This window comes from Tamandua tetradactyla, chromosome 2 (genome assembly GCF_023851605.1).
Source record: "Tamandua tetradactyla isolate mTamTet1 chromosome 2, mTamTet1.pri, whole genome shotgun sequence".
Lineage (NCBI taxonomy): Eukaryota > Metazoa > Chordata > Mammalia > Pilosa > Myrmecophagidae > Tamandua > Tamandua tetradactyla.
This window is the reverse complement of record NC_135328.1, coordinates 138,102,120-138,129,004: the sequence shown is the minus strand read 5'-3', so window position 1 is coordinate 138,129,004 and position 26,885 is coordinate 138,102,120. Positions and strand designations below refer to the sequence as shown.

General features: G+C 40.5%; 1 protein-coding gene and 1 pseudogene across 10 annotated transcripts in view; one reads left to right on the top strand and one right to left on the bottom strand.

Moving 5' to 3' along the window:
- Positions 1-26,885, bottom strand: part of SUSD4 (sushi domain containing 4) — a 158,618-nt gene that overhangs the window by 39,172 nt on the left and 92,561 nt on the right. The window lies entirely within an intron of this gene.
- Positions 958-17,078, top strand: LOC143654296 (large ribosomal subunit protein eL15 pseudogene; annotated as a pseudogene).

The window sequence follows — 26,885 nt, the reverse complement described above, 5'->3', positions numbered from 1 at the left end:
GGGGACTTAAAACAGTTCATGGTTAAGAGCTCCACGAGGAAGCGTTTACTTTCAGACCTGATCTCAGCCTACACAGCAATCTGATCAAATGGTTCCTTGCTTATCACAAGGTTCAAGTCCCGATGCCAGGCAGCAAGAGTAAAAGGAAGAGGTTGCTCAGAGAGAGGGACCGAGAGACTGTGGATTGAATCACAAAAGGACCTTTATTTTCTGTTTGTGACATTTCACACAGAACAGCTGATCTTGTGGATAATTTTGGAAATAAGCAAAGATGAAAGCTGGGGATTAAGCTGCATTATTCGTTTGGTTGCCTACTCTGCAGAGTTTATGGGCATTGCATACCGCAACATGTCCTGATTGGCTGGCCCTCATCACCACTCCAATCGCACAGCCTCTACCTGTGGGGCCGGGACCAGAGCGTGATGAGAAAATATGCTTTGCAGAATCAGGTGGGCTGAGCTATGGTTGCACTTGCCATTAGCATTTCCACCTTATCTGTTTTTAACAAGATAATAAATAAGCAGCACATACTATTGCCAAGATCACAAAAGCTCAGAGCAAGCAGCTGTACTGCCTCCTAAAAATAAAGTAAGAGCAGAATGTATATGTACAGGAAGAGATGAGGCAGGGCTGGGCATGCAGGAAAAGGACCATGGAGGAACTCGGAGCTCATGCAACAAATAATTAAAAGATAAAATAAAATGAATAAATTATAATTATCGACTTCTAATTCCATCTAATCCCAAGAGCCTAATGAATCCACAATATGCTTGAAATAGTGTCTTATAGGAACCCTGACCCTCATGTTCCTCTAAGCTTTGAACAGTCAGCCCTGAGGCACTGAGCCCTTGGACGCAGAAGGTAGAGAAGGGAAGAAGCAGTGGCTGGCTGGGTGGATGGCTGTGATGGCTAGGAACTTCGGTGGCTTTAGGAAGGACATGTCCCAGGAACAACTGGATGGGGATTTACCAGGGAGCAGCAGGGACTCTGACCAAGAGACTACAGAAAACAGGACAGGTAAGCCTCTAACAGCTGGGGAGTAAAGGGGCAATGTCCATTAGTTGCCTTGGACAGGTCATCAAACGTCTATCAGCTCAGGTCTGCTGTATCTCAGCCATTGCTGCCGTTAGATTGAGAGCTCGAGAGCAGGGACAGCGTCTCCCACTTCCTCTGACATTCCTTCCATGCTTTCAGACCTTTGTATAGGCCTGGCAAAGAAGAAATGCTGAAGAGAGCCGTCTCAATTTCTGCCTGAGAACACTGAGTGCACAGCCCCTGGAGAGCTTGATTAACATGCTCTCAGCGTGGTTTGGCAGCTAAGCCTTCCCCTGAGGAAACCTATCACTTGTTCTCCCCTTTGCCTGTGGATTTTAACAGAGAGCCTTGGCTGAAGAACTGTATTACGACTTCAATTTTGCCTCTCATTTCTGTGTTTCAGGTTGTGGAAAGAGTTCATGTTTAACCAACAGGTTTTCTACTAGAGCAGTTGAATTCCCCCCAAATGAATCCCAGAATAATTCTGTCTGGAATCACAAGATAATTGACAACTCTTTGCATACCACTGCTGCCTTCCTCTTAATGGAAATTATGAATTACATTTTTTCAATATCATGAGGCAGAAATTATTCACGGCAAACAAAAACACATTTATCAAGGCATCCGTCTGTAAAATCTTGGCTGTAAATAGATTCTGTAGCAGTAAAATATATGTCTCAAGAACTATTTTCATGACTGACTTAAAACTTGTTCAAGAGTTAAGCAACATATCCATGAGATGGCCAGTAATAGAGAGAAAAGTCAGTGGGCAGAAATGTCCATGCCATGTGGACACAGGCTGGCCAGTAGCAGAAGCATTCCAGCCTTGTTTCCAAGGGCACTATAGTGGTTTAGAAGGCTAGGAGGCTTGAATATGAAGCTCTACGTTTTCATAAGCTGGAGTCGGGGACTATTGAAGAGAATATGACACAGGGTTCAAAAGGAATTCACAGTCTTCCAAATTCTAGTAATCATGTTTTCTGCTCAAAGGAGTCACGATAGAGAGTGACATAGACAATTTACTAAGTGAGAAGAGTTACACAGCAACTGAGGAGCTGGAAGTTGCAGTTCAAACCCCATCAAGGCAGAGAGGCCTTGTAACCACTCCAGGCTTTCACTGAGACCCCAGGAGAAGCTGTGCCTGAGGAAAAAGGGAAAAAACAAAATCGACTAACTCCAACGAAGCCTAAAACTATCATCCGGAAACTACAATTTTTAAATCTACAATACAAAGTACTTAATTGCTGGCACTGAAAAAGGGTAAGTAGGAAGAAGAGGGTGTCTGGAATGAGTATGTGCCCCAACAAGTTGTCTATGGCAGTAAACAGCCACACATTTTATTTCTATGGAAAGAAAATGATCCAGAATCTTTCGTATTTTAAAAGAAATAAGTAGTGTTAATCAATTCTTACGTTTCAAATAGAAATAAGACGATTTCCCAGTCAACAGAAAGAATTTTTTTTTTTTTTTTTATATTTTGCTATATTTCTTGCCAGTCTTTTCTATGAATATTTTATATACACTTCGGATCATTTACCAAGCCTTTCTATGTACTTAATAAGTTTACTTGCTTACCAGTTATATTAGGAAGGGGCAATATTTCTGCTCTCTGGAATTTACAAAGGCATGGGGTATAATTGGTCTTCCCATTGAATATTTTAAAAGTGACTTCAAATATATCATTACCAAGGACTATGGAAAAATATGTATCAATAGCTGACTCTGCCATTTAGAATCAGGTCAACAATCAGAACTGATGTCTACAAGGCATCAGTGGGCACCCTTAGGATGTAACCTGAGGGATGTCAAAGGTTTCCACCCCAGAAATCATCTTTCACTAATGCACCACAGTTATTATTTTTGTACCCTGCTTCCAGTAACATAGAGAATCAATATAATAGTAAAAGATGGGATCAAAGACCCTAAGCCAGTATGACATGATTATATCCACATACAAAATAATCTATCAGATTAGTTAGCAGAGCAACTTTAGTAAGTAAAAGAAATGTTAAAGAATATGTGCCATATGTTGACTTTACTTCTATTTAAAATGTTAGTTATATGGGAAAATGAATCTGATTCCTAAAAAAGCACCAAATCTTGACATCAATACTCTCCAAAAAATGTTTCCAGGAACCTGGATACTTGATATTGCACTCAGAGATTTGTAATGCACAATAGCATATTAAAAGCTCTGAAAATCTTACAGGAAAGCATTCGACTTAATTTTGTTTAAACTAGCATTTGTAAAATTCATTTATTCATCCATCTGTTCATTCATTGATTCAGTGAAGTACTGAGCACTTGCTCTATGCCTGGTATGCAGGTCTGCTGGGGATATAGAAAAAATCAGAATCTTCTCATGCACTTGAATGGAAGGAGACTGCTAACAGACAAATTAACAGATAAATGAGTGAGAAAATGATGACCATGGACAATGATGAACATAAAACAAAGTGAAATGACAGGGCTTCACTGAGAGACGCCTTCAGTTTGGGTAGGCAGGGAAGGCTTCTCTGGAGGCAATGACATCTATTAAGCTGAGATCTGAATGAGAAGAAGGATCCAACAACCAGTGAGGAGCTGGGAGAAGAATATTCCAGGTAGAAGGAATGGCCAGCGCAAAGACAAGGAAAGAGCTTGGTGTCTTTAAAGGCACAAAAGAAGACCTGTGTGTCTGGAACAGAGTAAGCAAGAGAAAGATGGAAGGGCCAGATCATGTAGATCTTTGTAAGTGAGGACAAGGAATTTGAGTTTTATTTTATGTGATGGGGAGCTATAAAGCTCTGTAAGCATGGGTCAGAACATGATGTGCTTTATATCCTTAATGGGTCTGCCACAGAACCCTTTTTTCACTTAATATCTATGAACATACTTCAGAGTTACTGTTCCAGGTCAGTGCTCTTTGCACCACTACTATTCTACAGAACTGTTGGTCCCTGACACAACTCAGGGAGCACTGACCTGACCAGTAGCCTCATCACCGGGGAAGAAGTTGAGTGGCATCAATGGAGGCAAATGATGTCATCATAAGCAATCAACATAAAGTAGAGAAAAGTAGGGCGAATTGGTGCTGTTCTGAAAGGAGATGACTGGAGAGACTGGGTGCTTCATAGAACAGAAGACACCACCACAGGGAAGTTTTGCTTTAGGAGCAGGGCTAGTTCAGATAGTTTCTATCTTTCTCTCTTTTTTTTGTCTTAAAATATATTGACTCCTATGAAACCCCAAAACACATCAAAGCAGTACACCCGAGAACCATGAGCTCTCAGCTGAATGGTAATGTGAAATTATTATTGCACACCATTGAGGAAAAACACATGTGAAAGAGAGTGGGTCAAAGTAAAGTTACGATAAGTAAGTGTGCTTCTTGTACTTTGTGTTTTCCTTTGACCTATAGATTGGTGCACTTTATTTGTGGTTGACAATCAGTATGTGCGTGTTTTGTTAAAGTATTTACTTTTTTATTTTTTTAAATATTTTTATTTAAGAAAACAAAAAATATTCTTAGAATGGATATTTTAGTTAGCTTATCCATAGGAATATTTAAATACAATATGTAAGTAATTATTATAAAGCCTGTTGGTACAATACGTTTCAAAAATCAATTTAAAATTAAACCAGGGGAAGGAAAAAATCTACAGATACAGATATTAGAGTTTCTTAGATTCTAAATATTAAACACTATCCTAAATACCATTTGATTAACTATCAAAACTGTGTACATTCTCAAAATATCAAGTGGAAAGTTATTACAAATATCAACTTTGCTATAGTAGTGACCTGTTACTAAACATTTAAAAAATTTTTATTTCAGGAGTTTATCTAACATAACTATAGCTGTCTATACTTTTTTTTGTTGTTGTTGTAAAATATAACATACATATAAAAAGCAAAGAAAGGAAAAAGCAATAATTTTCAAAGCACACTTCAACAACCAGCTGCAGAACAGGTCCCCGAGTTTGTCATGGGCTACCATTCCCTCGTCTCAAAACTTTCCTTCTAGCTGCTCCAAAACCCTGGAGGCTTTACCAGAATCATAATAATGAAATCATACAGTACCTGTCCTTTTGTGTCTGATGTATTTCACTCAGCATTATGTCCCCAAGGTTCATCCACATTGTCAGATGCTTCAGGACATCATTTTGTCTAACTACAGTGTAATATTCCAATGTATGTATATACCACATTTTGTTTATCCACTTGTCTGCTGATGGGCACCTGAATTGTTTCCATCTCTTGGCAATTGTGAATACAGCTGCTATGAACATTGGTGTGCAAATGCCTGTTCGTGTCTCTGCCCTCAACTCTTCTAGGTATATAGTGAGTATTGGTATTGCTGGGTCATAGGGTAACTCAATATTTAGTTTCCTGAGGAATTTAACATGTGGATAGTTGTTTCTGTTGTTTTTTAGCTGTCTACTCTGAAGGACTAAGACTGTTACCCAGTCTTGGAAGGCATATATGGAACATTTGCAAAATGTTGATTATACTTGGGTCAAAAAGAAAGTCTCAACAAATTTCAAAGGTCTAAAATCATGCAGAACATATATTCTGACCACAATGCAATTAAGACAGAAATGAATAACTAGAAAATCCCTATATAAGCAATAACTTTTTAAAGAACCCAGGTCAAAAGAAATAACAATAAAAATTAGAAAATATTTTGAACTTAATCGTAATGAAAATATAACACATTAACACTATTATATGCAGATAAGACTATGGTTATAAATATCCTACAAAGCACATACATATATATTAGAAAAAGAGAAATATCTGAAAACCAAGGATGCAAATCTTACAGCTAGTTAGGTCAAGTTTCCTAATCAGATTGCTCAAGCTTTTTACATCTACATGTTCTATAAATTACTGAGAGTTGTTAGATTAGAAAATTCAATATTTAGAGGCATCATTTTCTCCCAAATTTATCTATAACTTCAATGCAATCTTATTAAAAATTCAGACTTTTTTGATAGTTGACATACTGATTCTGAAACTTTTATAGAAAGGCAAAAATCTAAAACCCACCAAGACAGCCTTGAAGAAATAGAACGAACTGGGATAACTTGCTCTACCAGAATTCAAGACTTAGTATAAAGCTACAGTAATTAAAACTGCATAGTATTGATGTAAAGCAGACAAACAGACCAATAATATAGAATAGAGAGTCCTAGAACAGGACATGTGTTCTATGACAAAGGTGGCACTGTAGAGCAGTGGGGGAAAAAACAGTGTTTTCATTAAATGGTCCCGGATTACATCATATACACAGATCAAGAGCAGATGGATTATAGATCTTAAACTGAAAATCAAAATAATGAAGTTCCAAGAAGATAATATAGGAGAATATCTTCCTGACATCAGAATAGGAAAACATTTTTTAAATAAGACAAAAAAAATAAAGCAACAATATAAAGAAAAAAGACTGATAAATTTGACATTAAAATGAAAATCTTCTGTTCAACAAAAACACTGGCAAGAGGTAAAAATGTAAGCCTCAGGATGGAAGAAGATATTTGCAGCACATTAAACCAATAAGGGACTTGTACCCAGCAAATATAAAGAGCTTCTACAAATCAGTAGGAAAAAGGAAACAACAGAAAAATGGGCAAGTGAATTAAATAGGTGCTTCACAAGAGAGAATAACAAGCTGATCAAGAAACATACAAAAAGGTGCTCAACCTCATTACTCACCAGCAAAGTATACATTAAAACCTTGAGATACCACAACATACTCATCAGATGGTTAAAATACTGACAATTCCAAGTGCTGACAAGGAGCGGCTGCTCATACTCTGCTGGTGGGAACGTAAATTGGTACAGCCACTGAAAAACTGGGTGAACCTATTAACACGGAACACATGCATATCCTATGATCCAGCAATTACATATATATATATTACATACACACATACACATTTCTGTTGGACATATATATATTCTTGAACATATATATGTTCTTGAGTTCGTGGGGGGAGCGGGTTGGACATGAGCATGGTGCCAGCTCCATGAAAACCTAGGCCACACATCACTCTCACTTTCACATGGCGGCTGGAAGACCATGCCAAGGGGCAGTGAGTGGGCAGTGATGCCATGAGATCCCAAATCTCACCAGAAGAGAGGGAAACTTAATCAGGAAGTCCAATGCTCTGTATGACACAGCAATTCCACTCTTAGTATATACCAAGGAGAGATGAAAACATGCATCCTCACGAAGACCTGCACATGAAGGTCTGTGGCAGCTTTGTCTGTAATGCCAAAACCGCGTGTATCAAACAGGAATAGGTTCAGCTGTGAGTCACAGATGGGTAGCAAAAAGCAGTGCTGGCTGCTTCAGCCGCATGCACCAGGCCCAGCCAACGGCTGCACCCCAGGTGCCCCAGCACCTTAGACCACTACATGTGCGGTGGCCGCGCTCCGGATATGCTGGCACTTGCAACAGGATGACTTTTCCCCAGGCTCGGCTGCTGCTTCTGTGGGCACCGTGGTCCCCCCTGCTCTGCCGCCAGCTCCCGCCCCATCCAGCCAATTGCCTTGCTTCCAGGCAAGTTCAATTCCAGGGAATTGGACTCTTTCCCTGGGTTTCCTCTGGGCTTTAGGAGAAGATATAATGTGAAGATCTGATCTCCAAATCTGGCGAGCTGTCTGGCCCCTTGATTCAGTTGGAGAATATTGCCATTCTATAGCAGGTGTTTGATGAAATGTTCTCTCCAATTGCAGTTCACACCTCCTATTAATTTGTGTGTAAATTGATGTGCCACATAATTTACTAATTATAGAGTGAATACAAACCAACCAAAGCAAAACTGATTTTGTCTGGGATCTCCACAAATGGTGCTTCTACTTTGCTTTACACATTCAACACCTAAACCTCACTGTGGTGGCAGCAATTAAAACTTTCCCACAGATGAGGATAATTTTTAGCACATAGCTCTCCCTCTTCTTTGGACTCCTACACAAATCCTGCCCAATCTATATCTTTCCATTATTGACCAGAGGCATTTCGGAAAAATTACAGGGAAAATCCCATGTAAATACTCCCGCACGTACAAACATTTATTTTAAAAACGGCTGTTACGCTTTTCAACTTCACGCATTGTAAGCATTTAGTCATGAAACTATGTACTTTAAAAGTCATGGTTGGTGGTGATTTAATATCCCATGTGTAACAAACATGAATCATCATGCTTCGTTTTAGATGTATAGTTAGGTTGCTGTTGTTGCTACTATAAATCATGCTTTACATGAGCATCTTTACACACGAATTTCCTTCCTGACTTTTCCTATTTCTTAAGAAAACATTTGAAAATGGAGATTTTCCAGGTACAGGTGTTTGGAAGTCTCTCAGTGATGTTCAGCTTTCTAATTACTCCTCTGTGTTAGCCATGACCTCCTCCAAAACTTCCAAGCTCCTCATAGTGACCATGTCTGCACTGTCCTATTGTGTCCTTGCTGTATATTGCTGGGGTCTTATAACTGGATAGTAAATACTGATAAATTGAAAAAAAAAAAGTCAAAAGTAAATCAAACTTAAATTAGTATTGCACTTAAGGATGGTGCTTCTGGGTGAAGTGATTACCCAAGGAAGTAATCTTGAGTTAGGAAGGAGGCAGCCTCTGTGGGGAAGGGAGGAGGCAGGGATTGGGAGGGGACCTGAGAGCGCCCTGGGGTGCCAGCAATGTTCCTACATCTTCACTCCCATGGTGTCTGCTTCGTGAAAATTAGTTGGATTGTTCTCTTGTGTTTTGTGCACTTTTCTAAATATTTCACAAATTTCGAAAACGTTCAAAACAGAGGGTGGGGAGGGAAGGAAAACACTAAAAAAATTAAGCCAGAAAGAGGAATAAGGAAGTCCACTGAAAGTGTAGAAGCGAAAGCGGAAGCTTCTGGGCCTGACAAATATTGGGTGTTGAACAGGATTTTGTGGAATGAATGACTACAAGTATTGTGGTGGCACTGAAATTCCAAAAAGCATAAAAGCCTTAATATTTTCAAGAAAATTCTCAGAGGACATTGTGACCTCTTGTAGTTAGTTGTTTGAGAAACTGGGTAAACTGACCTCATTTCTCGCTTTTCTCTTGATAAACACAAACAGTTTTAATTGTAGTATCTTTAAAGAGACTCCGAGGTCGCTCCTACCTTCTGGAAAGTAGCCCTCACTTTCAACACGGAAATGACAGAAAGCACTTTGTTTCCAGAGGAGAGCTCCCAAGAAAAATAAAAGAAGGCATTTCAATTGCCCTTCTCATGTGCCCACGACTGGCGGCAGTTCTTTCCCACATCCCGGCGCTTTCCTTGTGGAGCAGCCACAGCAAGTATCTCGAGGTGTGTACTGAGGCTCACAAGCATTGTAGTCACCTGGAGGAACCTGCTAAACTCAGATTCCTGTGGCATACAAGCCTCTAAGAGTGAGGTCTGGAAATGTGCATTTCTTAACAAGTCTCCCAGACAGGGCCTATCGAGTCAATCACTACGACCCACTGCTGGATGGAAATGTAAGGCCAGCCTGGACGTGGGAGTGGACTGAGAGAGCAGTCAAAATGCAAAGGCCATCTCTCGTCTCTAAGCCCAACTTGGCAAGGAAAATCATTACCCTCTCTCTTACAGGGCACATGACGTCCATGGGTAAAAGTCTTCCTGGCAACATGGGGCATGATTCCAAGGGATGAGCCTGGCTCTGGCACTGTGAGATTGACAATGCCTTCCTGACCAAAAGTGGGGAAAAGAAATGTAACAAAATAAGGTATCAGTAGCTGAGAGAGTTCAAATAGAGTCAAGAGGCTACTCTGGAGGTCACTCTTATGCAAGCTTCAGCTAGATATTGCTAATGGCCATGGTATGCCATACTCTAACATCACTCCTGTTAACCCTAAAGAACACCAGGGCTCTATCTGAGATTCTACCTAAGTTCCATGCACTAAGATTATTTTCCAGAAACCTAAAACCTTCAGATGGCTTCCTAGGCCAGCCAAGTCCTAACATCCAGCCTCTCCAGAACATCAACTAGTCCCTCTCTCTATCCCATATTGTTGGCGTCCTTTCTCAACATGAAAAAGTTAGAATGGGCATAGCCCAAATATCCTTGAAGGATCAAAGGAGAAAGAGGAATTATAACAGAGAAGATAGGATTTATCAAATGAGTATGACTGGTGAATATTCACATTTCTTTTAGTTTCCAGTGTCTTGGAGTAGCTAGGAAGAAGTCTGAAATTGTGTAATTGTAACCCATACCAAACTTGGAAATCTGTTCTATAATTATTTGTTAAAATGTACTGCTTTTTTGTATATATGTTATATTTTGCAATAAAAAAATGTTAAAAAAAATAAAAGCAAAGACTGACTCAGAATTTAACTCGCTCCAGCCCATCCCTTACCAGCTGTGTGAGAGAAATGTAATAAAGAACAGAATCTTATCTGAGCAGGCTGGGAGGCAGCTTGCACGCTTAGGCCTTGTCCTCCCAGTTCCCGGTGTGGGGGCCGGGGAGATCTAAATTAGTAATAGGACTCGAGAAATGCTGACTGGGGAGCCCCAGTCAGTCCGAAATTGCTCAAGACTGGTATGAAGGAAGACAAATGTCTTCAGTGGTGCATTGGGAAAGACACCCGTGGGGGCGGCCCTGCATTTTTCATAAGCAGCCAACCTAATTTTGGGTAGTCTCAGTTGCTAGCTGGTGAAAAACTGCTTTCTGGGGGAATCTCACATTTAGCTTAGTGTTCAAGGTCTCTAACAGTCATTCTGTGGCCTCTTTACAAGATCCAACAAGGACGAGTACGTGTAGTGTGTTGTTGTTATTCTCTATTTGTCTAATAAGTCTCCCACTTAGAACGGCCCTCCACCTGGGCCCTTCTGCAGAAAGATGAATTCCCGGCATTGGCCTGACAGGCTCCTTTCAACACTGCTTTGACATGGAAGAATATGTGCTACAGCTGGTAAAGGAAGAAGCGGCTGCTGTAAATTGGACTTTCTCTCTGCATTTACAGGGGGGCTTGTTTACACAGGGTTGCAAACTCTTGTCTGTGGCGTTCCCGCTGTCATCTGCAATGATTACATAACTGATCATTTCCATCACTTATCTTTGGCATTTATCTGCCCCAGTCTGGCTTTGGATTTTCTTTTCTTTCTTTCAAGTTATGACCACATACAAGTTAAAGAAATGTTTTTAAGAAGAAAAGCCAAACTCGCCAAAAGGTGCAAGGAGAGGAGTGTAGGAGCGCATGACTTCTGTTAACAGAAGTATAAAGAAGAAATGACAGTGTCTCCTAAGACAGGTAGAAACACCCCTCTGATCCCTTCCATTTTAGAAGATGGAGAACGACAAGAGAAAATCTTAGGGGAAGACATGCAAACGCCTGCCCCATGGGCCCAGGCTGCTGTTTCTGATAACCCATGTCTGATGGAACAAGAAAGAAATTTGAAATGACAGAAAATGCACACGAGAAGAAAAGCTTTCTAAATAAAACATCTTTAAAGCATCGGTCTGTTATACAAGAATAACTGTAAAGGAGTAAGACCACCCTGCCTAGAAAATATGGAAAGGAAGATGTGCCTGTTCACTGCTGGTAGGGAAATGAGAGGTGCAGCCCCTTGGAGGGCAGTGTGGTGGTTCCACAGGGGGCTACGGGTGGGGTTGCCACATGATCCTGAAACCCTTGCTCAGTATATACCTGGAGGAACTAAGAGAGGGGACACGAATGGACATTTGCACACTGGTGTTTATGGCGGCAGTGTTCAGGATCCATAATGAATGGAGGAGGCCTAAGGGTACAACCACTGAGGAACGGAAGGGGGAACTGTGGTGTCTACAGACAACTATGAGCAGCGGCAAGAAGGAATGAAGTTGTGAGGCATGCAACTAGATGAATGAACCTAGAGGACAGTATGCTGAATGAAATGTCAGAAACAAAATGACAAATATTATCATGCCTTATTCGTATTTACAAACTCGGAGAATTGAAGTCAAGAGAATGGGTTATCACCTTGTGTCCTACTGTAAGGGGTCCTAGATTGTAAGCTCTTACAGCAGTCACATCTGTTCTGGGGTTATAATTGTTATTTCTAAATTCTGAGATACTGAGCTATTTTTGCATAACCTGGTTTTCCCCAAAACTTGGGTATTTATGTGACACCTGAGACTCAGAATTAGAGCTCCGAAGCTTTGAAAGTCAGCAGTACCCCATATAGGAGCTTTTTTAAGAAGGTAAAAAAGTCATCAGACTTAGACTAGGGATATGAATGAAGCTGATCTGGATAGGACTAAGGTATATCAGAATACAGGGTAAAGGATGATATGGATCATATTTTAAAACTTCAACCTCTGCATGAGACCAAAGGAGGAGATATTTATATGGTGCAACATTTACATTTTTGGGGTAGTACATTATCTAATTTAACTTATATGGTCAGTTTATTTGAATATCATAATTACATGGAATCTGGAATAGGGCAGGACTTGTTGGTTTATACAGGATGGAGTGATGTCCCAGTGCATCACAGAGTGATTTGGGCAAGAATAAAAGTGTGTTTGCTGTCCCCTTGGGGATTGCGGAGAAAGGAGGAAATGTTAAACTCTCCCATTTGGGGAATTCCTGATATTCTCGCAAGCAGTGGGACAATCCATTCAATTGACTGAGCCTTTGATCTTGAGGTTCACCCCTATGAAACTTATTCCTGCAAAGGCTAGGCTAAGCCTACTTATAATTATGCCTAAGAGTCACCCCTGGAGAACCTCTTTTGTTGCTCAGATTTGGCCTCTTTCTCTAAGCCAACTTGGCAGGTGAACTCACTGCCCTCCCCCCCACGTGGGACTGGACTCCCAGGGTTGTAAATTTCCCTGGCAATGTGGAACATGACTCCCAGGGATGAGCCAGGACCTAGCATCATAGGATTGAGAAAGCCTTATTGACTGAAAGGGGAAGGAGAGAAATGAGACAAAATAAAGTTTGTTTCAGTGGTTGAGAGATTTCAAACAAAGTTGAGAGGTTTTCCTGGAGGTTATTCTTGTGCTTTCTACAGATATCCCTTTTTAGTTTATGGTGTATTGGAGTGGCTGGAGGGAAGTACCTGAAACTCTTGAGCTGTGTTCCAGTAGCCTTGATTCTTGAAGACAACTGTATAAATATTTAGCTTTTACCATATGACCGTGTAATTGTGAAAACTTGGGTCTGATGCTTCCTTTATCCAGGGTACTGACAGATGAGTAAAAATATAGGCCAAAAATTAAATAAATGGAGGGGCGGGAGTGGTAAAAAAAATGGGTAGACTGAAATACTAGTGGTCAATGAGAGTGAGAGGCAAGGGTATGTGATACATGAGTTTTTTTTCTTTTTTCTTTTTATTTCTTTTTCTGGAGTGATGCAGATGTTCTAAAAATAATCATGGTGGGTGACCCATGGTGGCTCAGCAGGCAAGAATGCTCACCTGCCATGCCCAGAGGACCCGGGTTCGATTCCCGGTGCCTGCGCATGTAAAATAAAATAAAAAATCATGGTGATGTGTACACCACTGTTATGATACTGTGAACCACTGATTGTATACTCTGGATGGACTGTATATGTATGAAGATATCTCAAAAAAATATTAAAAAAAATAATAATGTGTTGACATTGGTTCATTCATTGTGACAAGTGTACCTTACAGATGTTAGTTGCTGAGATTAGGGGAAATTGTGTATGGGTTATGAGGAAACCGTACTATTTCCACAACTGATCTGTAAATAGAAGTCCATTTTTAAATAATAAAATGAAAATAAAATTTTCATCTTTTTAAAAATGCTAGCTGCCTGCCAATGCAAAAAAAAAAATGCGAGCAGTTTATCTGGGTGGTGAGGTTACAGCCAATTTCTTTTAATTTTACTCCTCTGAATTTTCTAAGTGATCCACAATGAATATGCTTTGTTTCTATCATCAGAAAAAAAGGCAATACAGTTTGTTTTCAAAAATGGGAAAAAAAAGACCACCCTGCCTTTGTAAAGTACCTTCACACAGTTTCAATGAATAGAGGAGATATCTGCCAATTTTACTGCCAGCGTTAGCTTGTGAGCAAAGTTGAATCTTTTAATTAAAAATTTATGATGTAATAATAATGCTTAAACTCATATTGCACCTTTTCCCCAGGAAGCTCAAAGAACCTTCTTAACATCAAATTATTCATCTTTTATAGCAATCTTGGTCAGGTCTATGGGAGCCAAAATATTTTAGTAAACACTTAAAAATAATGTTTGCTGAATGAATTATTTTGTCCCTGTTGCACTCTGCAAGGAACTGGGACAGGGAGAACTTAAGCACAGGACAGCAAGTTGGGGCTGTGACAGGGACAGACTCTCCTCTGGTACTCTATGCCCCCTTAGCAGCGACTAGGTAATGAGGGGATTGAGACAAAAAGTGCAGGTGGCAGGGGTCTCTGGTTGCATATTGAAGTTACCTTGGGAGTTTTTAAAAATACCTTGCCTGGATCCCCACACCCTCATCAATTAAAACAGAATCTCTCGGAGTGGGTCTCAGGCATGTTTATTTTTAAAAGTTCCCCACGTAATTCTATATGCAGCCTGACTGCACACCACAAGTATAGTAGAGCGAGAACTGAACTAGGTGTCAGGATGTTGGTCCAAACCCCAGTTTACTTGCTGTGTGATCTGTGAGGTCACTTAGAAGCTACAGATCTCAGTTTTTTGTACAACAACAACACTGACATTCTCTGATTCTAAGAATTAATGATCTCCCAGCCTCTGTTTAGCACTAGAGAAAATCATGTTCTCTTTTATCTTGTAAAGCAGCATCAGACCACATCCGTATGTGAATGGGTTTCACATTTTTTATGTATAAGAATCAGCTGGGGTCTGGTTGGCCAAGATGGTGGCATAAGTTGCTCCAGGGCGCTGTTCCCCACAGAACCTTCCAACAGCGAGCAAAAAGTGGCAGAGCCATCTTCCTCAAAATGCTGAAAACAGTTACTGGGTGATGCCAAATCAAGAAAACATAATGGTAAGAGAAGCTTGTGACGCCCTTGCTGGCCCTCCCCCTCCCCCTCTCTGGCCCAGGGCAGAACCAGTCTGCTGTCCCTCTGTGGGTCCCTGGCCCTGCTCCAGAAGGAAGGGAGTAACCCCCATGAGGATCTGGATGCCTGTATGTGGGTGCCAATCTATCAGATGGTAACATGAAAGACTGAACCAGGAAACCCCTCTCTGGGTGGACCTCCCACAACCTGCCCTGAAGGCAGAGGCAGCTTGCTGATAACCAAAGCAGTGCAAGAAACCAGTCTAAGCAGCTGGGGCAAAGGATTACCTGCAGTAAGCCCTACAGTAGAGCACCAAGGAGGGGGAGAATGTCTATCTCATAGGCAGTAGAGGGGCATTCAAACTCTAGTAAATGGGGTCATTCCTAAGGCTATGAGCAAGCGTAAGTTCAGAACAAGACATAGGCTCAGAAAAGAAGGTAAGGACCCTGCACTTTGCATTTACCTTGAGCTGATCTTGTTAGGAAGGCTAAACTCTGAAGGAGAGCACCGGCCAAAGCAGAGCTAATTTGCAAAGACTGTGAAAAGTGTTTCTTGCATTGGTTAATTTGTTTTTGTTAGCACCTGTTACTCAAGAAAATCTCTGTCAAATCACTACCTGGATAGAAACTGCAGGTATGCACAGCTCAGGGACTAAATTACAGTTACCCTTTAAAATATTTAAATGGACAGTATTTTGATTTGCTAATGCTGCCGGAATGTAATATGCCAGAAATAGACTGGCTTTTATAAAGGGGATTTAGTAACATACAATTTACAATTCTAAGACCATGAAAATATCCAAATTAAGGCACCAACGAGATGATACCTTCTCAGAGGAAAGGCAGCATCCGAGTGCTTCTGTCACATGGGAAGGCACAGCCATGTCTGCTGGCCCTTTGTCCCGGGTCACATTGCTTTTAGCTCCTGGTTCCAGTGGCCTCCTCTCTGAGCTTCTTCAGAATGTCTCCAAGCACCTCCACATGTCCATATCTGTTTTTTTCTCTTTGATCTCTGTGTCAGCTCTGAGCTCTTTGTCTCTCCAAGAGCTCCTTTAAGGACTCCGGTAAACTTTTAAGATACACCTTGAATGGGCAGGGTCACAACTCCATGGAAATAACCTAATCAAAAGACCCCATCCTAGAACAGGTCTGTCCCCACAAGACTGGATTAGGATTCAAAGAACATGGCTTTTCTGGGATACATAACAGTTTCAAACCAGCACAGACAGTGTGCGACAAAGCATTACAAGACCAAGAAAGTGATAATGATGGTCCATCCAATGCAATAAGATATAAATCCAGGAATCACCCATGAAAAGGCCTAGCCATTGGACATACTGAATGAAGATTTTTATAAAATGATTCTCAACAGCTTTTTCTGTTTGGCATTAGCCATTAGGTAAGCCAATAGGAGTGCTTACAAGTATTTCCAGAGGCTGTGGAGGAATAAGCAGTCCAAGATGATGTGGTTTCTTCTGAGGGTCCACTGCTGACAATACTGCCAGCTCTCTGTGCCCCACAGGACCCTCTGCCCCCATCAGCCCAATAAAGCACACAGACTGGGATACATGGCTAGGCAAGGCTATATGATCTACTGGATCCATGTGTGTTGTGGTGACCTCCAATGCCCGGTTCCTTGGCAAGCTTGTCCATCACGGTGAAAAATAGCTGAAGTTTTCTTGACATCTTCAGTGTGCTGCCAAGGAGTTAGCTGGACGCTGCTGTGAGGACCTGAGAGTCCTGAATTCTTACTAGGTTGGTGAAGATTCCATGTACAGATTCTTTGAGGCTATCTTCATTGATCCATTCCATAAAGCTATTTGAAGAAATTCTGACACCCAGTGGAATACCAAGCCAACCCACAAGCACAGGGAGACATGTGGGCTGACATCTGCATGCATTACATGCATTACAAAAGCTGGGGCCTAGGAAAGGGCCCCAAGTCCCACCACTCAGTTGGTGGTTCTCACTGTGCAGCCTGGAGAAGGATACTCTCCAGCTCCTCTGTTACAGTGCATTTAAACAGTATTTGTGAAATTTATACCTAATAAATAATTTGGCCAGTTAGGTCTATTTAAAAGTATTCTTCTGTTAAAACAGTAGCTGCCTGCAAAATGTATCATCAAATTATCAAAGTTAAAAGGGAATAATGTTTGAAGACTATAAAGAGATGGTGTATGTTGTTTCTAATAAGATAAATGATTTTGTCTTTATCATATTAACAGGTTATAGGTCAGTGTTGAAAGTGCCATGCTGTGTGGTATAATACATGTACAATAAATTATTTAAAAGAAGAAAATCTAATCCTCAATATGCTCAAGGAGATAAAAGGGAACAAAGAAAGATATCAGGAAAACAATTGTGTTAGTTAGATTCAGTTGTCAACTTGGCCAGGTGAGCATACCTAGTCTTGTTGCTGCGGACATAAGCCAGCGGTACGTGAACCTCATCTGTTGCCAGTTACATCTGCAGTCAGCTAGGAGGCGTGTCTGCTGCAATGAGTGATGTTTGACTTAATTGGCTGGTGCTTAAATGAGAGATTGCACCGTAGCACTGCTAAGCAGCTCAGCATTCCTCATCTCAGCACTAGCAGCTCAGCCTAGGTCTTTGGAGATGCAGAAAGAAGTCACCCCGGGGAAAGTTGTTGGAACCCAGGGGCCTGGAGAGAAGACCAGCAGAGACCATCTTGTGCCTTCCACGTAAGAAAGAACCTCGGTGGAAAGTTAGCTGCCTTTCCTCTGAAGAACCAACAAAATAAATCCCCTTTTATTAAAAGCCAATCCATCTCTGGTGTGTTGCATTCCAGCAGCTAGCAAACTAGAACACAATGAATGAACAATATGAAAATCTAAATAGAGAGAGAGCAATTTTTAAAAAAGGAGCCAAACAGCCTACTGGAGCTGAGGACAATAATAAGTGAAATGACAAATTCCCAGGAAAGTTTCAACAGCAGATTGGAGCTGGGAGAAGAAAGAATCAGTGAACTTGATGACGAGACAACTGAAATGAGTCAGACTGGGGAGCAGAGAGAAAAATAATTATAAAAAGTGAAAAGAGCCTAAGAGACCTTTGGGACACCATCAAGCATACCAATTTTTGCAGTTTGGGAGTCCCAGAAGGAGAAAAAGGAGAGAAAGGGGCAGAAGGAATATTCAAAGAAATAATAGCAGACAGCTTCCTGAATTTAATGAAAGACATGAACATGCAAATTCAAGAATCCCAATGAATCCCAAACAGGATAAATGAAAGAGAATCACACCCAGATACAGAATAGTCAAACTGTCAAATGCCAAGGACAAGGAGAGAGTTCTGGAAGCCATGAGAAAAGCAATATGTTCTGCAGAAAGGAGCCCCAGTCAGATTGCCAATTTTTCATCAGAAACCATGGAAGCAAGAAAGTAGTAGGATAGGTTATTTAAAGTTCTGAAAGAAAACAATCATCGATCAAGAATTTTATATTTAGCATAAGTGTCTTTCAAAAATGAGGGCGATATTAAGACATACCCAGATAAATAAAAGCTGAGGGAGCGTGTTACCACTAGATATGCCCTACCATTAGGCATGCCCTACAAGCAATGCCAAAGGGAGTTCTTCAGATTGAAAGGAAAGGAGCACTAGACAGTGGATCAAAGAGGCATAAAGAAATAAAAACCTCCAGTAAAGGTAACCATATGTTAATTATAATTGCCAGTATTATTGTACTGTACTTTTTGGTATATAACTCCACTTTTTACTTCTTACAGGTCCTAAAATGAAAATGCATAAAAAGTAACAAATCTATTTTTATTTTTGGAAACACACTGTATAAAGATAATTATAGACTTTCTGCCCATAGATGCAAAAATCCTCAGCAAAATACTAGCAAATTGAACCCAACAGCACATTAAAAGAATTACACAGCATGATCAAAGGGAATTTATCCCAGGTATACAACAGTAGTTAAACATATGAAAATAAATTAATCTAACACATCACATTATGAGGACAAAGGCAAAAAATCACATGACCATCTTAATTGAAGCAGAAAAGTCATTTGATAAAACTGAGTACCCCTCCTTGATAAAAACACTTGGCAAATTAGGAACAGAAGCAAAATTTCTCAACAAGAACATGGGTATATATGAAAAAAAAAATACAGTTAACATCATAATCAATGGTATGGGAATAGGATGAAAGCTTTCTCTCTAAGATCAGTAAAAAGGCAAGGATGCCCAGTGTTAGCACTGTTATTCAACGTTGAACTTGAAGTTCTAGTAAAAGCAATTAGGCAAGAAAAAGAAATAAAACCATCCAAATTGGAGAGCAAGAAATAAAATCCCCTATTTGCAAATGACATGATCCTAGATACAGAAAATCCTGAAAAATCACATGAAAGCTATAAAAACTAATAAAAATTTTCAGCAAAGTGGCAGGGTATATGAGCATCAGTATTTCCATACACTAGTAATAGCCTGAAGAAGAAATTTTAAAAAATTCCATTTACAATAGCTGCTAAAAGAATCAAATATCTATGAATAAATTTAATCAAGGATATAAAAGACTTGTACAAATATTGTGAAAAGAAATCAAAGAAGACCTAAATAAATGGAAGGACATTCTATGTTCATGGAATGGAAGACCAAATATTGTTAACATGTCAATTCTCCCCAAAGCAATTTACAATTCAATACAATCCCAATAAACATTCCAACAGCATTCTTTGCAGAAATGGAAAAGTCAATCATCGAATTTCCATAGACACATAAAAGGTGCCAAATAACAAAAGCCAACTTGAAAAAAAGAATGAAATAGGAGGACTCATACTTTGCAATTTTAAAACTCATCACAAATCTACAGTAGTCAGAATAGCATAGTACTGGCATACAGGCAGAAGAGAACTGAGAGTTCAGATATCAACCTTCACATCTATGGCCAACAGAATTTTGACAATGGTGCAAAGTCCACCAATTGGTAATGAATAGTTTCTTCATCAAACGGTGCTGGGAAAACTGGATACCCATATATGAAAGAATGATGATGAACCCCTACCTCACACCATATATAAAAGTCAGCTCAAAATGGATCAAAGATCTAAATATAAAACTCCTTAAAGAAAACATAGGGACACATCTTTAGGACCTTATGTTAGGCAATGATGCTCTAGTTTGCTAGCTGCAAGAATGCAACACACCAGAGACGGATTGGCTTTTAATAAAAGGGGATTTATTTTGTTGGTTCTTCAGAGGAAAGGCAGCTAACTTTCCACCGAGGTTCTTTCTTACGTGGAAGGCACAAGATGGTCTCTGCTGGTCTTCTCTCCAGGCCCCCGGGTTCCAACAATGTTCCCCAGGGTGATTTCTTTCTCCATCTCCAAAGGCCTGGGCTAAGCTGCAAGTGCTGAGATGAGGAATGCCGAGCTGCTTAGCTGTGCTACGTTGCAATCTCTCATTTAAGCACCAGCCAATTAAGTCAAAGGTCACTCACTGCAGCAGACGCCTCCTAGCCGACTGGAGATGTAATTGGCAACAGATGAGGTTCACGTACCATTGGCTTATGTCCACAGCAACAAGATTAGGTATGCTTACCTGGCCAAGTTGACAATTGAATCTAACTAACACATGTCCACCCCTTGTCAACTTGGCAACTTCAAGCATCACCTTAAACAGGTACAAAAACTTCTCTTCTTGCTGTGGGCCTGTGAATCTCAAAACAAGTTATCTGATGCCAATATGCAAAGAAGGATAAACACCGGATCCATAGGGAGAAACTGGAAGGAAAACCTGCAGGCAAACACCACTGGATTTCAAAGTCTGAAAGTCATTCATCCTTCGGCTGTAGAAAGTGGCAATCCCACCCTTTCCGAGGGCCTATGCAGTGGCCCGCCTCTTTCCAAATCAACCTCGGGGAACATCGAGGAGACCACCTCTGGGCTCCACTCTCTCCAGGCATCAGGGCCACCCCTGGGCTCTCTGCCATTTCTGGGGCACACGCTCAAGCCCTCCACATGGTGGCATCCAGGCTCTCCCAGTCCCCCAAGGAGCGTGCTCTACCTTCTCCAAGGCCTAAGGCTACACAACTCTTCCACTGCAACAGATGAGAGGCTCATCATCACCCTTCAGGGTAAACTCCCCCTCTCCATGTATACAGGTGGGTCCACTCTCCTGGCCGAGGTTTCTTGGCTTCAGACCTGAGCGTCCATGGTTCTCACTCTGCAAACTCCAGTCTCTCCCTTTTGTGTCCTCCTTTGTCAAGATTGGCAGTGGTTCCATTTACACCAACAGTCCCTTCATGCACTCCAGGTCTTCTCCATCATTCTCTTCACAATTCCTCCAAAATCTTCCCCTTAGCCATCCAAAGCACCGTTCAAACATATCTGGTTTTTGCAAACTGCAGCAGCACCCCACTCTCCAGTACCAAATCTGTTCTAGTTTGCTAGCTGCCAGAATGCAACACACCAGAGATGGACTGGCTTTTAATAAAAGAGGATTTATTTTGTTGGTTCTTCAGAGGAAAGGCAGCTAACTTTCCACTGAGGTTCTTTCTTATGTGGAAGGCACAAGATGGTCTCTGCTGGTCTTCTCTCCAGGCCCCTGGGTTCCAACAACTTTCCCTGGGGTGATTTCTTTCTCCATCTCCAAAGGCCTGGGCTGAGCTGCAAGTGCTGAGATGAGGAATGCCGAGCTGCTTAGCAGTGCTACGTTGCCATCTCTCATTTAAGCACCAGCCAATTAAGTCAAAGGTCACTCACTGCAGCAGACACGCCTCCTAGCCGACTGCAGATGTAATTGGCAACAGATGAGGTTCACGTACCATTGGCTTATGTCCACAGCAACAAGATTAGGTATGCTCACCTGGCCAAGTTGACAACTGAATCTAACTAACACAAATGGTTTCTTAGATTTTATGCCCAAATCATGAGCTACAAGAGAAAAAATAGATCAAAATTAAAAACTTTGCAGAGCAGGCCACGGTGGCTCAGCAGGCAGAGTTCTCGCCTGCCATGCCAGAGACCCGAGTTCAATTCCTGATGCCTGCCCAGGCCAAAAAAAAAGATTAAAAACTTGTGTGCATCAAAGGAACTACATCATGAAAGTAAAAATGCAACCTACAGAATAAGATAAAATATTTAGAAACTACATATCTGATAATGGTCTAATATTCACAATATATAAAGAAATCCTACAACACAACAACAAAAACATAAATCCAAGTAAAAAATGGGCAAAAGAACAGATATTTCTCCAAAGAAGATATACAAATGCCCAGAAAACATAAGAAAAGATGCTCAATATCATTATCCATTAGGGAAATACAAATCAAAACCACAACACACCCACTAGAACAGTTACTATTGAAAAAAAAAAGAAAGAAAATGCTGGAGCGGACATGGAGGAACAGGGGCACTTGTTCATTGATGGAGGGAATGGTGCAGCTGCTGTGGAAGACAGTTTGGCAGTTCCTCAGTTAACAGAAAGTTAAGTATAGAATTACCACATGACTCCACTTCTAAGTTCATACTCCAAAGAATTGAAAGACTTGAACAGATATTTGCACAATGATGTTCACAGAAGCATTATTCACAATTGCCAAAAGATGGAAGCAACCCAAATGTTGATTAACAGATGAATGGATAAACAAAATGTGATATACACACAATGGAATATTATTCAGTTGTAAAATGGAATGAAGTCCTGATACATGCAACAACACAAATGAACCTTGAAGACACCATATTGAGTGAAATAAGCCAGATACAAAAAGACAAATAGTATATGGACTCAGTGATATGAAATAATTAGAATAAGAAAATTCATAGAGTCAGAAACTCTAACACAGATTACCAGGAATGAGTGTAGTGTTGGGAATAGGAAGTTAATGCTTAATTGGTACAAATTTTCTTTTTGGATGATGAAAAACTTTTGGTAATGGATGATGGCAATGGTTGCACAACACTGAGAATGTAATTAACAACATGAATTATATATTTAAATGTGGTTAAAAGGGGAAATTTTAGGTTAAATATAGATGTTACTAGAATAAATTTTTTTAATAAACAACCATAAGATTTTACAACCCCAAAAATGAACCCTAATGTAAATTATGGACTATAGTTAGTACAGTTATAATAATATTCTTTTTTCTGTTGTAACAAAGATACCACACTAATGCAAAGTCTTCATAATATGGGGGAATATATGGGAAGTCTGTGTTTCAGCATGATTTTTCTATAACTTCTCTAATTAAAAAGCAATTTAACAAATGCCATCCTGACCAAAAGGAGGAAAAGAAGTGTAACAAATAAGGTGTCAGAGACTGAGAGAGTTCAAATAGAGTCAAGAGACTACTCTGAAGGTCACTCTTATGCAAGCTTCAGTTAGATATTGCTACCTATCATAATTTGCCAAACCCCAACCAAAGCCATTCCTGCCAATCCTAAAACACATCTACAGTATTATATAAGATTCTACAAAAGTTCCATGCACTAGGGTAGCTTTTCAGAAAGCTACAACCTCCAGATGGGTTCCTGGACCAGATAAGTCATGAAACCTATAGGGCCAGCCTCTCCAAAACATCAACTAGTTCCATCTCCCATCCCGTATAACTGACAGCTCCTTCCAACATGAAAAAGCTAGAATAGGCATACCTCAAATACCCCTAAAGAGTGGGAACAAGATTAAAGGTGATGGTGGAGTTATACAGAGAAGGTCAGATTTAACAAATGAGTGCTAAATCAGTATATTGATATTTCTTTCAGTCTCCAGTATCTTAGAGCAGCTAGAAGTAAAAACCTAAAATTGTGGAACTGTAACCCATACTAAACTTTGAAATCTGTTCTACAACTAAATGTTGCAATGTGCTTTGAAATATATTGCTTTTTTGTATTTATGTTATTTTTTTCAAAAACAGGAAAAAAAAGGCAATTATGTGGATAAATGCACAAATATATGATGATATTGTGAACCATGGATTGCACACTTTGAATGATTATATAGTGTTCTAGTTTGCTGCCTGCTGGAATGCAATATACCAGAAAAGGAATGGCTTTTAAAAAGGGGAATTCAATAAGTTGCTAGTTTACAGTACTAGGGCTGAGAAAATGTCCCAATTAAAACAAGCCTATAGAAATGTCCAATCTAAGGCATCCAGAGAAAGATACCTTGGTTCAAGAAGGCTGAAGAAGTTCAGGGTTTCTCTCTCAAGTGAGAAGGCACATGGCGAACATAGCCGGAGCTTATCTCTCAGCCGGAAGGGCATATGGCAAACATGGCATCATCTGCTAGTTTTCTCTCCTGGCTTCCGGTTTCATGAAGCTCCCCGGGAGGCCTTTTCCTTCTTCATCTCCAAAGGTCGCTGGATGGTGGACTCTCTGCTTCGTGGTGCTGCAGCATTCTCTGCTCTCTCCGAATCTCCAGGCTTTCTCTCTTGTTGTTCTCTTTTATAGGACTTCAGTAAACTAATCAAGACCCACCTAAATGGGTGGAGACACATCTCCACCGAATCCAGTTTAACAACCACTCTTGATAAAATCACATCTCCAGGGAGATGATTAATTACAGTTTCAAACATACAATACTGAATAGAGATTAGCAGAAACGGCTGCCTTTACAAAATGGGATTAGGATTAAAACATGGTTTTTCTAGGGTACATATATCATTTCAAACCAGCACACATGGTATGTGAATATATAATATTTATCAATAAAAAATAATTTAAAAAATTAACAAAGATACCACACTAATGCAAAGTGTTAATAATATAGAGGAGTATTTTCAGCATGATTTTTCTACAACGTCTCATATATATATATATATATATATATATATATAAAGTAGAATCGGCTGGGAGTTTTAAAAGAAATTCAGTTTCCTTGGTCCCACCTCTAAATCCTAATGCAGGAGATATGAGCATATATTTTAACAGGAACTTGACACAGACAGTCCTTGGCATAGACTTTGGGAACCTACTACCTGACATGGACAGATGCCTCCCTGAAGGGATATGGGCCTGGATCCATTATGAGGTGTTTCCCTTCTCCACTCAGCTGAGAAAAACCATCCTTGCTAAGGCGAGATTAGCATACTGGAAAGCACAGATCTGGATTTGAATCCCAACTCTGCCACTTATTACCTGTGAGACTGCGGGAAATGTAGCCTGTCTGAGCCTCCACTTTCTCATCTGTAAATAGGTAACAGAACCTACTTCATAGAGCTATTGTAGTAATGAAAGAGACAATATATACATAAATTATAGGTACCTAATACATAAGATACACAGCTTTATATTTTGCTGTCTTGTTGGGGGAAGGGGATCAAAGGCAAAATGCAGCCTGGGGAACAGGTATTGGGGGTGGGCAGGGTGCAGGGACACCAATGGAGGCTTTGGGTTCTGAACTGATTAGATCAATACAGGTCTCAGGCATGTTCCTCCTTTTCCTTCAACTGCTGCCACTCTGAATCTCTGTCCATCTTTGTCAGCATCCCCAAAAGTATATGACCTAGGACAGGCAATTCAATTTGCCTTGGATAACTCTAACTTAACTGTACTGATCAATATTGTTCCATTATTATAAAATACAAACTAACAGGGTGCATGGGTGGTTCAGTGGTAAAATGCTTGCCTTCCATGCGGGAGAGCTGGGTTCAATTCCCCAACCATGCACCACCCCCTCCCCCCCGAGAAAAAGAGATGATGAAGTAAGGAAATATTTTCACTACTATGATAGCAGGTTTGGGCAAGACATAGGCAGAATCCCTTCCCCCACCCTAAAATGTTTGTTCATAATATGAATGGATCCTAAATTAATTTTATTTTAATGTCTTTGGGATATTTATTTTAAAAAATATACCACTTGCTTTATGGTGTGCAAACCGTGATCTAAATCATCACAGTACTGTAAGGTTTGAAGGGCAGGGCTGGCATCCTTGCACGTCCTGATTTGACACAAGCATTGGATAAGTGTTTGTAAAGGAAATTTATATAAAGCTGATCTTTTTTCCCTTCTACTGTTTTTATGCAATGTGGCGAGAGATGTGTTTATGGGAAAAGTGTCCCCCAAGTGGCCCCAGCCGAGTGATTTTGGAAAGGAGAGACCCAGATGGAGCCATCATGGGGGCTTTTGGTCCCTGCACTTGCCAGGCCTGCAGCCCTGTGCCTTGGGGCTTATTTTCCCTCCTGGGCCAATTTCAGGATCTCCTTCCACCACACCAGTCACCTTCCCCACTCCCTGGACCATAAACATTCTCACCCAGGCCCAGGAACGTGCAGGCTCCTGTGTTATAGAAGCAGCTTGACAAAGCACAGACATCTCTCAAGCTGGAAGCTTCTGGCTCACCCCCCACCTCCACCAAAAAAAAAAATTCATTCCTTCTACTATCAGTTCTGCAAGTCCAAACTTCTATAAGTTGAGTTTACTTGGACTAGGCAATTTAGATAGGAATAAAGGAATCACACAAGAATAGAGGATGACTGATCCTGTGTCACAGTGAGGTGGAGAATAAGGAAGGGGCATCTGTGTGAGCCACAAGTGTACATTTGCCTAATAGCACTTTGCATTTGTAAAATACTTTACTCTTATAAAGCACTTTAAGACACAGGAACTTAACATTTAAACATCTGTGTCAAAGGCAGCATAGAGGACTGGAAGGAGCCCAGGAGACAGGAGACCTGGGCTAGAAAGGGTCCGTCCCTAAACTGCCATTCAACTCTGGGAAGGCTCTTAACTTCTCTGAGACTCAGTTTCTCTACTGGTCAAACAAAAAGCAAGATCAGCATGAAGGCTTGGGTTATCTGGTTTCTATGAGTCCCTTTAACCGGGAAACTCTATAATGCTGTTTGTCCTAACAATTTGCTCTTGCATAATTGATTGAAGTGGTGC